The sequence below is a fragment of the Danio rerio genome, chromosome 19, assembly GCF_052040795.2.
Source record: "Danio rerio strain M-AB ecotype USA chromosome 19, GRCz13ab, whole genome shotgun sequence".
Classification (NCBI taxonomy): Eukaryota; Metazoa; Chordata; class Actinopteri; order Cypriniformes; family Danionidae; genus Danio; species Danio rerio.
The window spans coordinates 7,462,412-7,475,000 of NC_141039.2; the positions used below are offsets into that span (position 1 = coordinate 7,462,412).

The 12,589-nt window shown below is 35.8% G+C and overlaps 1 protein-coding gene across 4 annotated transcripts in view; it reads right to left on the reverse strand.

Moving 5' to 3' along the window:
- The window catches only part of pvrl2l (PVR cell adhesion molecule related 2 like), a 334,672-nt gene that overhangs the window by 42,258 nt on the left and 279,825 nt on the right, over positions 1-12,589 (reverse strand). The gene's annotated exons all lie outside the window — the stretch shown is intronic.

Consider the following 12,589-nt stretch of genomic DNA (forward strand, 5'->3'; position numbering starts at 1 on the left):
CCTTGTTTTTTTTTATTTTATTTAGGTTTGATGTTTTATAAAAAAAACTGGCTGACTGATGAGATTGGTGCTTTTATTCACATGTCTTGAGCTGCTGAAGTCACAATAAATCACGATTTGTTGGCGCTTAAGCACAAAATGGGGTAGCCAAGCACACATGAACTGCAGATTAAATAAGATTGGAGGGTAAGTTTCATTTCACTTCATTTCCCTTCATGGCTTTTTCCCATAAACTTTCGATTAGACGTTTTTGTCATGTAGTAGAGAAGGTTAAACAGAAGTGGAAACATTTATAAAATAAATATACAAGGAAATAGCATAAGGGTGATTACTTCTGTTAAAAATAAAAATAAAAACATAAAAAATGTAACTGCTAAGGTCAGCTTTATTAATACCCTTAAGATTTTTTCTTTTGGATTGGCTACAGAACAAACCATCATTATCCAATGACTTGTAAACATAATTAATTTAGTAAATGCTTAAAACTTTAAGCTTAATATCTTGTAAAATAGCTAGTGAAACATTATGTACTGTCCTTATGGCAAAGACAATAATATAATATTAAACATGAGTTATTAACTATTATGTTTTAATAAACAAACTATACATTTTAAAGTTAGCAATTTTACAATTGAAGCATTTAGCATACCTTCATTTAATATTTTAGGTAATTAAAAAAAGGTTAAAAGCTAGAAATTTTAGCTTTATAGGTTAAATAAGCGTTAATACCGAATGTAGCTTAGTAATCTACAGTAAATAGCCCCTGGTGTAAAAATAATCCCCCTGTAGCGAAGCACCATTCATTCATTCAATTTTCTTCAGCTTACTCCCTTTTTATTAGGGGTCACCACAGCAGAATGAACCACCAACTATTTGGGCATATGTTTTAAGCAGTGGATGCCCTTCCAACTGCAACCCAGTTCTGGAAAACACCCATACACACACATACACTACAGTTCATCAAATTCTCCCATAGCTAAACTGGAGCACCCGGAAAACCCACGGCAACATGGGGAGAACATGCAAACTCCACACAGAAATGCCCACTGACCCAGCCGAGGCTCGAACGAGTGACCTTCTTGCTGGGAGGCAACAGTGCTAACCATTGAGCGACCACGCTCCCTCAAGAATATGGATGAATTACAAACTAAAGAACTAGAGAATAAAACTGAGCACATATTTAAAGCAGCAATGGCATCCCCAAAATACATTTTTACAACCGTAATGCCTCGCATTTCCACATGAAAGAGAATGCCTAGTGGAAGAGAAATTGATTGGATTTTATTCAGGAATTGATTGCATCATGAAATCAGAGTCAAAGCTGAAGGAGAGTCTGCAGCGGATTGAGAAGAACTATACAGTAGTTTATCCCTGAACCACACACACACACACACACATCCAATCACACACATCTGAAGAGGTTTTCTGATCAGAACATGAAGCCTGAAGGTCAAATTCACCCTGCAGGGCAACTTCATGCTTCATGCAACTTCAAAATTGTGGTTGTGGTGAACTTTATCACATTACGAACCAAAATTCAGCTGCATTTCACACTTAATTCTGCTTTATCGTGCTTCTAAACCCCACCATAATCTAACACCAAGAGGACTGATTAACACTTGCAATTTTTTTTTTAGATTAAGGATGTTAAATAGTGCAAAAAAACAAGACAAAGACAAACAAACCACAAGCCCTGCCAATTAAATAAAATTTACAAATGTATCTGATAAAAATAAAAATAAAAATCAAAACAAAAGAAGTAAAAATTAAATAAAAATGTCAAAATTTGTGTAGACAGGACTAGAGAGGTTCCCAAAGTCTCTTGAATTTGTTCTCTTTGTGATGGACATAAGTTAATTTTTTCCAAAGGAACATCCGCTGTGACTTTTAATTTAAATTAAACGTGACGCGGTTGTATTAGATGCATTCCAACTGTAATTATGCTATTTGCATTTTAACGGTGGTGTTTCAATCACTTTATACCCGCACATGGCTGCATACAAATCCCATTTGGGACAAGTTAAACCCAGGAACTACGCGGGAGCCTTAGCATCTATTCAAGGACTTTCTTTTATTAAAACCATAAGAGCCGGACTGAAGAACAGTAACTGGTGGGTATAAGATTCCCCCAGGTACATACTGATGCCCCCCTTTATTTCCCATGCTGCATCAATTGAACACACTGTAAAAATGGCTGGGTTCCTCACAATTGATTTGTGTTTGGACAACATGAAGGAATTAAGTTAACATTCATTTTTACTAATTTCATTTAAAACATTATGGTTATCAACCAAAAAACTTCAAGAATTGTGTTGTTTCATTTTAAATGAGTAGCAAATATCTTTTTTAAGTGCATGGTCACTCGATTTGTATAAAAATCTTACTTTAGATGGTGAAACACCATGTAAATTCACTTTCAAGTCCACTTTGTGAAAAAAATGCAACATTACTTTTAGTCACAAGTATAGTTTAGCAACCTACAGCCAATAACATACCTCACATTTGCATGCTTTGGACAGTTATGGAAACAACTGGACACTCTTTATACAGTATATACAGTTTCGTCGGTTAGAGGGGAGAAAAAGTAAAATGGGGAAGGAAAATGTGTAGCACAGTCAAAATATACAATTAGGTCTATAAATATTTAGACGTCGACACAATTCTAACATTTTTGGCTCAATACACCAACACAATATATAAGACATTAAATGAACAAGATGAGCTTTAACTGCAGAATGTCAGCATTAATTTGAGGGTAATTTGAGGGTAATTTCAGCTGTAAGTTCCAAACAGTTGTAATGGCCATGCCTAATGATTTAGCTATCTCTCCGATGGGTTTGTTTTGTTTTTTCAGCCTAATGATGGCTTGCTTGACAGCTCTTTGGATCAAATCTTGAGAGTTGACAGTAACAGATTCCAAAAGCAAATAGCACACTTGAAATGAACTCTGAACCTTTTATCTGCTCATTGTAATCGTTATAATGAAGGAACAATGCACACCTGGCCATGGAACAGCTTAGAAGCCAATTGTCCAATTACTTTTGGACCCTTAACAAGTGGGAGGCACATATGCAAACTGTTGTAATTCCTACACTGTTCACCTGACTTGGATGTAAATACCCTCAAAGTAAAGCTGACAGTCTGCACACGAAGCACATCTTGTTCGTTTAATTTAAAATCCATTGTGTTAGTGTATAGAGCCAAAAATATTAGAATTGTGTCGATATCCAAATTTTTATGGACATAACTGTATATTATGTTGATGCGCAAAAAAAAAATCCTTTATGTAAACAGGTCACATGCTATGTTAATCCTATAAATTACTCAGGCAATACACATATGCAAATAAGCACATTAACTCTTATATTGAAAAAAAAAAGCATTTACGTTTAGCATTTAGCATTAAAAGTCAATTACGATAAAAGTAAAAACCTGGTAATAAACTTGCAGTACATTACTATCAACATTTCATTAACTACTAACATGTAAATAAATTGAAGAAAGAACTGTGAATGACGACATACAGAACCTGTTAAACAACAGGGTTTTTTTTTTACAGAGCAGGGTTAAGAACTAAGCAGCATACAAATTCCCAGGTTTAATTGTTAACCCCGGTTAAATATTGTGAAGCTAAACAAACATTAACCCAGGGTGTTTTGTTTTTTTTTAACTCCAAGGTTAACTAGTTCAAGTGTGAAAAGCTCAGTACCACGTTTTGCAAGATAGACATTGCATTGCTCACAATACTGCACTGCAAAAAAGCTCGCTTTTTGTAGATTTTTTTGTCTTGTTTCTAGTCTGAATATCTAAAATTTCTTAAATCAAGAAGTATTTTCTAGACAAAAAAATACTGTTTTGTTTCAACAAATATCATGTGAGTTTTTAGTTAAAACAAGCTAAATAATCCGCCAATAGGGTAAGCAAAATAATATTATGCCAATTAAACGAAACAAGATGATTTTACTTAGCCCATTGGCAGATTATTTTTTAGACTAGAAACAAGACTAAAATATAAGTAAAAATGGTATTTTTGCAGTGTGGAAGTAGCCCTTTAGCTTATTGAATAAAATTAACTAATTCCTCAAACAACCTTTGCGAATTCAGCCAAAAATGAAAGTCATTTTAGGAGAGAAGAAAGGTGATGCATTACGGGGAACAATTTTCCTTCTTCCTCTGAATACACTGTGCTGAAAAGTCCAAGAAAGATAGAAAAAGTGAAAGATTACATGCTGATTTCAAAGTCGGAAATTATTCTCAGGTTGTAAAACCATTTTACTCGAAAGGTGAACGTGTGCAATTTTCAAAGTTAAAATACTTTCTCTCATTCCACTCTGCCACACACAATTGAAGTCAGAATTATTAGCCCTTCTGTATATTTTTCCCACAATATTTTTGTGTTTAACGGAAAGAAAACATTTTTCAACACATGTAATAAACATAATGGTTTGTACATAATACATATATAATATTTTACTAGATCATTTTCAAGACACTAATATTCAGCTTAAAGTGACATTTAAAGGCTTAACTAGGTTAATTAGGCAATCGTTATACATTGAATGTTTGTTTGATAAACAAATGGGGAAAAAATGTTGCTTAAGGGGGCTTATTCTGAAAACATTGCCCTATGTACATTTTTAGAGAGCATCAAATATGTTCCAGGAGCTTTTTTTGCAGTTTTTGTTTTCGCAAATCCACTAGAGGCCGCCGTGTACACTTTTTCAGATCTCAAATTTTTCTTCCGAATGCCATCTGTGTCTGCTGTTCTCACATACACCCACCAGAGATCGCTGCTGACTGACTGATTGACTGACTGATAACCCCACACACCCCCTTCCCTAAACTCAACCGACAGTGTTTTTAAAAGCACTGATTGACCAGCGCCCACGCACTTCCCTAAACCCAACCAACAATGCTTTGAAAAGCAATCTAGAGAAGAGAAGCCCTCTTCTGGTTTCTACCACGTTTTCAGATTTTACTCCATTCTCACCCTGTTATTTACTTATTTATTTTGTTTTTGGGCTTCTGTTTTTGTCTTACCCGCTTTCCGAAACCGTTCTTCACCAGACTCAAGCCCTGTCATAACGGTCAACTCTGTTCTGCATCTCAAGTACGCGGAAGTACATAGCGAGCCACCAGACAAACTGGTAACAGCAGGAAAGCCCTTCCTATGGAGGTAAGCGGTCAGCTGCTGGCGCAAAAAGAAACGGGGTCATACGGCTCCAAGAGCGTTTATTTTAAACACGGTCATACATACTGTTGGATACATAATTCACGATCTGCAGAAATGTATATAGGGGTACACTTTCAGAGCCTATGTTGATTAATATTGACCTTAAAATGCTTTTAAAAATAAAAACTGCTTTTATTCAAGCCAAAATAAAGCAAATAAGACTTTCTCCAGAAGAAAAAATATTATAGGAAATACTGTCAAAAATGTAACATCATTTGGCAAACTCATCTGTACGCATAATTCAGCTATATTTCATTTCTCTTTGTTCTACCCTATCACGATTCATCAACTTTTATCTTCCCATCTCTTTGTATTTCTAAAAAAAAAAAAACACTATCTTGTTTGTTGCTAGGTCAGAGGTTAAAAGAAGGTCAAGAAATTCTTTCAAAACCCATCAATGACCAGCATTTCCAAACTTTCTCTCCCACACACACATACATACAGACACACAAAACAATCCAGCCCTTTCTCCATCAGCAAACAGCACTCAACTAGAACTCTCATCTCTCTTCTTCCTTCTTTTAGCACAACAAAACAGACCTCAAGAGGGAGAGAAACAGAAAGAGGCGCAGAGAAACAGGACATTGGGGAAAGCCTGAAGCACACTTAACCTCTATTACCAGCCGGTGTATGCGGTCCAGCGGTGTATAGCGTACAGTGGTAAAGCCGAGGGCGATGCAGAGAAACGGCCGTTCGGAGACAACATGACCACTCCGCACACACACAAACACATCTCGCTTTAATGGAGAGCCCGATGGCAATGGCACGGGCAACATACTTCACTCATTTGGCCATATCATCTTATCTTATCTAGCGAAGTTCCCACGAGGCTCCAAGTCAGAAAAGCGTCAAGAAAGGGAGAAATAAATAATAACAGCAGCAAAGACGGAGAGAGAAAAAACCTCATCTTTATCTCCCTGCACATATTTCTCCGAGATCAAAGGCTCCCCAGATGCAAGCCGACTGTTTTCTTACATATTTTCCTTTCTTGTTGCGAGCTAACTCAATAACTCAGAGAGAAATATAGAGGAGGAAAAAAAAGAGGTTTCATTAATATTCATTTCATTCAATCTCCATGACTATAAGGAAATCCACCATATGGAAGATTCGGTGAAGATGGTTTCTTCCCTTTTGTGAGAAAACGTGTTTAGGGAATGCTGATTTTTAGGAGTCGGGATATGAACCAATCAGAAAAGGCACGTTCCTGATGTGAAAGGAGATACTGGGAGCGAGGGGACAATGCGAGGATGGCTTAATAGAGTGTTTTTATGAGAGAGAATTGAATTTTTATCTTAACTTCTTCATATTAAGATCTTAACACAACTAATTCCGCCAGTTCTCATACTGAAATGTACAAGATGTAAGGGTAAAGACCTCTGGTGGTTCAGAGTTTTGAGAGAAATATAAATATGAGCTTCATATTGACTATGTGTGGGTATTTGTATGCAGAGGGTGACAGCAAAGGTTTTCAAAAGCACCCAAAGACCAACACCTCCCATTTCCCTAAACCCAACCGATAGTGTTTTAAAAAGTATTCCAGAGAAGAGAAATCCTTGGCTGGTTTCTATCACATTTCTAGATTTTACTCCATTCTCACCCGATTATTTACTTGTTTATTTCATTTTTGGGTGTCTGTTTTTGTCTTACCCGCTTTCTGAAACCGTTCTTTACCAGACTTTACCAGAGTCATCACGGTCAACTTTGTTCTGCATCTCAAGTCTGCCGACATACATAGACAAACTGGTAACAGCAGGAAAGCCCTTCATACGGAAGTAAGAGGTGAGATGCCATCGCGAAAAGAAATGGCTTCATACCACCCCGTAGCATTCGTTTTAGGATGAATTGCGGCCATACATACTTCTGGATAAATATTTAATGATCTTCAGAAATGTATATAGGGGTACACTTTCAGAATGTTGATTAATATTGATCTTTAAATGTTTTTAAATGTTTTTATCAAAGACATATTTCATTGCACAACAATTAATCAATCAGCCTTTTTGGATAAAAATAGAGAGATTACAGTTTAATTAGCTATCATTAGATTATTTTAAAATTTCTCCTCTCCTGCTGTGCATGAGCTAAGCTGTTGAATGGTCAGCGTATGAGGCGACTGGGCTAACCTAGCTTCAATTTTGATTGAATTATTCTCTAATCGGTTGCCAGTTATGTCGTGAACATACCCCTGTAATGAATACTACAGTCCTTTTTTGTCTGGCTTTCTCGGATATCTCACCTGTTCGCCAAAAATTATATCCCCGGGAAGGACTGACACCAGCGCATGCACATTGCAAAAGTCGTGCCAGGCACGAAAGCTTGACAGGGATAGCAACATTTACTAAGGAGGGCGGGGCTTAGCGAAGGGTCATTTGTCGAGTCCAGTCCAGTCTCACATGGGTTTCCTCCGGGTGCTCCGGTTTCCCCCCAAAAGTCCAAAGACATGTGGTACAGGTGAATTGGGTATGCTAAAATTGACAGTAGTGTATGAGTGTGTGTGTGTAGATGTTTCCCAGAGATGGGTTGCAGCCGGAAGGACATCCGCTGTGTAAAACATATGCTGGATAAGTTGGCGGTTCATTCCGCTGAGGCGACTCCAGATTAAAAAGGGGCTAAGCCGAAAAGAAAATGAAAGAATGAATTAATTTATGGAGTCTGTAAAATAACAGTAAATGTGCTAGGAGTTTATGCCCGTTTTTGTACTATAATATACAACACCAGCACAGGCAATAGATCACATTAAAGTATAAAAATATTAATAAAAGTCACTTTTTGGAACTCCTCAAGTTGTTTGAAGACAGATCAAACTCCCATAATGCGATAAATAAACAGAGAAAAATAAAGAATACAGAAAAATACAGAAAACTGCTAATTTACAGATATTTTTACAATGTACTTATAGCATGAAAAACAACAAATAAACATTTAACTTTGTGTGTTCGCTGTAAACAAACCAGCTTGCCAATATTGTCACGTAACATTACTTTTAAGTCTTTTAGTCTCCAAAGTGTGCTAGTTCACTGGAGAAAGGAGCTCCAGGGAAGAGAACTGCTGTAAATATTTGCACTTGTGATCAATAATTGATCAGAAAAGTTGCTTTAAGCTGACCGCCCTCCCTCCAAGACTGACCGAGACCGGAGCAGCCACCAGAAAGCGAAAAGGCTAACCATCTGCTTTGCTAAAACTCGCCTCACGCTACACGTTTACCATTCACCACACAGCAAACACTCACTCGGAATGGACAGCATCACAAATGGACATCCCACTCATGTACTAGCGGCCCTATTACCATCATTAGCCGCTAATATAACCTACATTATTTGGAGATGATGGAAGGCGAACACCAAGCTTACTGCTCCTGAGAGTAAACATTCAAGGCCTATTAACCACTGATCAGAATGCATTAAGAGAAGAAGGTTCGTGTTCGCAAACGCAAGACGATTTTAGAGTAATTTTAGCCAAACGCTCAGCCCCCGAGGACCGTTCCTAAACACATTTAAAGGAAAAGGAGGAAGAGGGACATAATCTCTTAATTGTCTTCTTTGATGTGCAGTGGTCTAAAAGCTATCCGGAGAGTGTTTTCAGCTAAATGGCAATTGAAATGCAGAAGTGTTTTACTTGTGATGCTTGAAGAGCCATTGCCTTTATGTTTTTTTTTTTTTTTGTTTGTAACAAAATTAAAAGGACTTGGCTGCGCACCCAGAGCCGAAGCAAGTCATAAACAGCACACTGATATTAATAGCAGCTAATTATATATTTAATGTGCAGCCAGGCGCATGAGCAGAGCTTCAGCCTCTGCAAACACTAACCAGCATTCTGGACGTGATGAAACAGTCACGATGACACTTCACAGAGAGACGCTGGCTTGATTTGTGTGTGTTTTCTCATCTGGAAGGTTTGCTAAAACCTCTCCTGCTGGATGTTGGTGAAGCTTTTTGCAGTTTTTGGGAGTTTCTTTTTTAGAATGTTTAGATGGCTGACAGATTTTTGTACACAAATATGATGAATGAGTGAATGAATGAACAAACAAAGGAGCAAATAAAGGCACAAACGAAAGAACAAACAAATGAATGAAAGAAGAAACAAATGAAAGAACAAATGAAGGAATGAACAAAGAAATTATCAAATGAATGAATGAATGAACTAAGGAACAGAAAAAGAAGTGAATGAAGGAACAAATGAATGAATGATTGAACAAATGAATGAATAAATAAATATACAAGGGAACAAATTAAGAACCAAATGAAGGAATGAAAGAACAAAGGAATGAAGGAACAAATGAACAAATGAATGAATAAAAAAGAACAAAAGAACGAACAAAGAAATGAATGAATCAATAAACAAATAAAAGTAACGGATGAATGAGAACAAAACAAAGGAACGAATGAAGAAAAGAATAAGTGAACAAAAGAATGAATGAATGAACCAACGAACGAACCAAGGATTGAACAAACAAATTAATTAATGAACGGACAAAGAAGTGAATGAAAGAACAAACGAATGAATGAGCGAAGGACCAAATGAAGGACCAAATGAAGGAATGAAGAAACGAATGAATGAATCTACAAAGGAACAAATGAAGAAAGTAATGAATGAACAAAGAATGAACGAATAAGGGAACAAATGAATGAATAAATGAATGAATGAATGAACTGAACAAAGAAACAAACAAAAATGTATGAAGAAACGAATGAATGAATGAACAAACAAACAAAAGAACAAACGAAGGAACCAATGAATGAATGAATTAATGAATAAATGAAAGAACAAAGACACAAATGAAGGAATAAACAAATGAGTGAACGAAGATACAAATAAAGGAATGAACAAATGAATGAATGTACAAAGAAACAAACAACGAAATGAATGACGAAACAAAGAATAAATGAACGAAGGAAGGAACAGAAAGTTAATATATATAAAGGAAATGAACAAAGGATAAATAATCATAATAAAAAGGAATAAAAAACTAATGAAGAAATAAATGAATGAATGAATGAAGGAAGGAACAAACAAAGGATCAAACAAATAAATGAATAAAAGAATGAATGAAAGAGGACAACTGAAGAAATGAATGAAGAAACAAACTAGTGAACGAACTAAGGAACAAATGACAAAACAAAAAATTGAATGAATGAATAAATGAATAAAGAAACAAATGAACAAACGAATGAATGAAATAAAGCATTTAATGAAGAAACAAATTAAGGAAAAACAAATGAATGAACGAAGAAAAAAATGAACGAATAAAGAAATTAATTAATGACATAACAAAAGAACAAACAAAGAAACGAATGAAGTACCAAAATAATGAATGAATGAATGACAGAACGAACAAGCGAACGAACGAACGAATGAATGAATGAACAAATGAATGAAAAACTTAACAAATGAAGGAATTAACAAATGAATGAACAAATGACCAAACAAATAAACGATCGAACAAATGAATGAATGAATGAATGAATGAATGAATGAATGAATGAATGAATGAATGAACACAATAGCCAGCTGAGGTCACAGAGGTCTGGAACATTTTCACACTGAACAATGGACTATGAAGTATAAATGATAAATAAACTTAAATCACGTTGCTAAATAAATTCATGTCCCTGACTCACAGCAGCTGTCAGACACAGGCTGAGCAAACCGGCTCATAAGGGTGCGGCTGCAGCATCTGCTCCTCCTTGTTGCCAGACATAGTCATTATTACATCATTAAACTTATTTTTAATGCTAATAATGACAACATCAATAAAGTAATTTGCCTATAAATATAGTGGGATGATGCAGCATTTTGATTTGAACACTTTTCGGGGCTGCTATTGTTTGTTCCCTAAACCAAACTCTGGCACCACTGCATTGCTGGCATTCAGTCCACAGATGTAAGAAGAACATAATGATCTTCATGATATTATCTATGAAATACAATCAAAACAGTAGAACCGTTATACAAATCTGCAGAAAAACTAATTAAAACACTGTCCAAGATGTAGGCTTTGCTATTTCATTAAGTTTAACTGTTAGCTAAGCCTTTACAGTGGAAGTGACGCTAAAATTCGTAAACATTCTCTACTTTTTTATTTAAGTAATGCAGAACATAAGTTGTCATTCAACATTTATGCACCAAATCTCATTAATAAATGTTTTAAAGCAAAATAAACATTAATAATCAGCTCTATTCAAATAAAATGATAAATATACTGTATGTTATGGTCATTAATATAAAAATAATATAAAACAACAACCCCAAGACCTTCCTATATTTTAACACCCTGGCTTTGTCCTCAATATGAAAATTGAGATATCATATATTCATTCTGATGTCGTTGTAATGCCATATAACATTTCTTTTCTCTTTAAACACATGAAGTAAAAAGGCTTGTCCATGTGATGCAACCAGTAAGGCATAACTTTTTGACAAAAATGTATGACACTTGTCAATAATTCCAAGTATTAATGCATACATTAAATTTTAAAAATATATAGTATTTAACTAAATGATTGTTAGTCTTTGTCTTCACTGAATTCTTTTAGCACAGCAATCCACTCCAACTCACCCAGTAACAGAAGATAAATAGTAATGCAGCACACACACACACACACACACACACACACACACACACACACATAAAAAACTAAACCGCATACTTTCATCTTTCATCTATCTATCTGTTTTGTTTTGCTGCAACAGCATGTTATAGCATTAGTTATCTAACAAAAAAGATTGTAGTCCAAAGATATTCCTGACTTCTGAGTGAAGAAACTTTCTGTATTGTGTTTAACATTGTATTATTCTTGATTCATCAAATGTTTCATGTGTGTGTGTGTGTGTGATTGTGTGTGTGTGCTTTTTCTGGGTGATCTGGAGTAAACAGGCAGTTTTGCACAAAGACAAATGCAGCATGTGTTTTCGTTACCCTCTGTTAATGCACATTAGTATCATGTAAAACGAGTGATGAAAAGAATAAATACATAATAAGAGTCCTTCATTCAGTACATTGGAGTTTGTATGCTGTCCCTGTGTTGGTGTGGGTGTCCTCTAGGTGATCTGGTTCCCCCCACAGTCCAAAGACATAAGCTATTGGTGAATTGGGCAAACAAATTGGCTGTGCCGTATGAGTGTGTGTATGAATAAGTGTGTATGGGTGTTTCCCAGTACTGGGTTGCAGTTGGAAAGGCATCCGCTGTGTAAAACATATGTTGGAATAGTTAGTGGTTCATTCTGCTGCGGCAGCCCCTGATAAATAAGAGTTTGAGCCGAAGGAAAATTAATGAATGAATAGTTTAGTACAAAGTTTCTGTTTCCTGGAGATGTTTTTTTGGACTCAATAGGTTAATGCAAATACAGAGAGGGAAA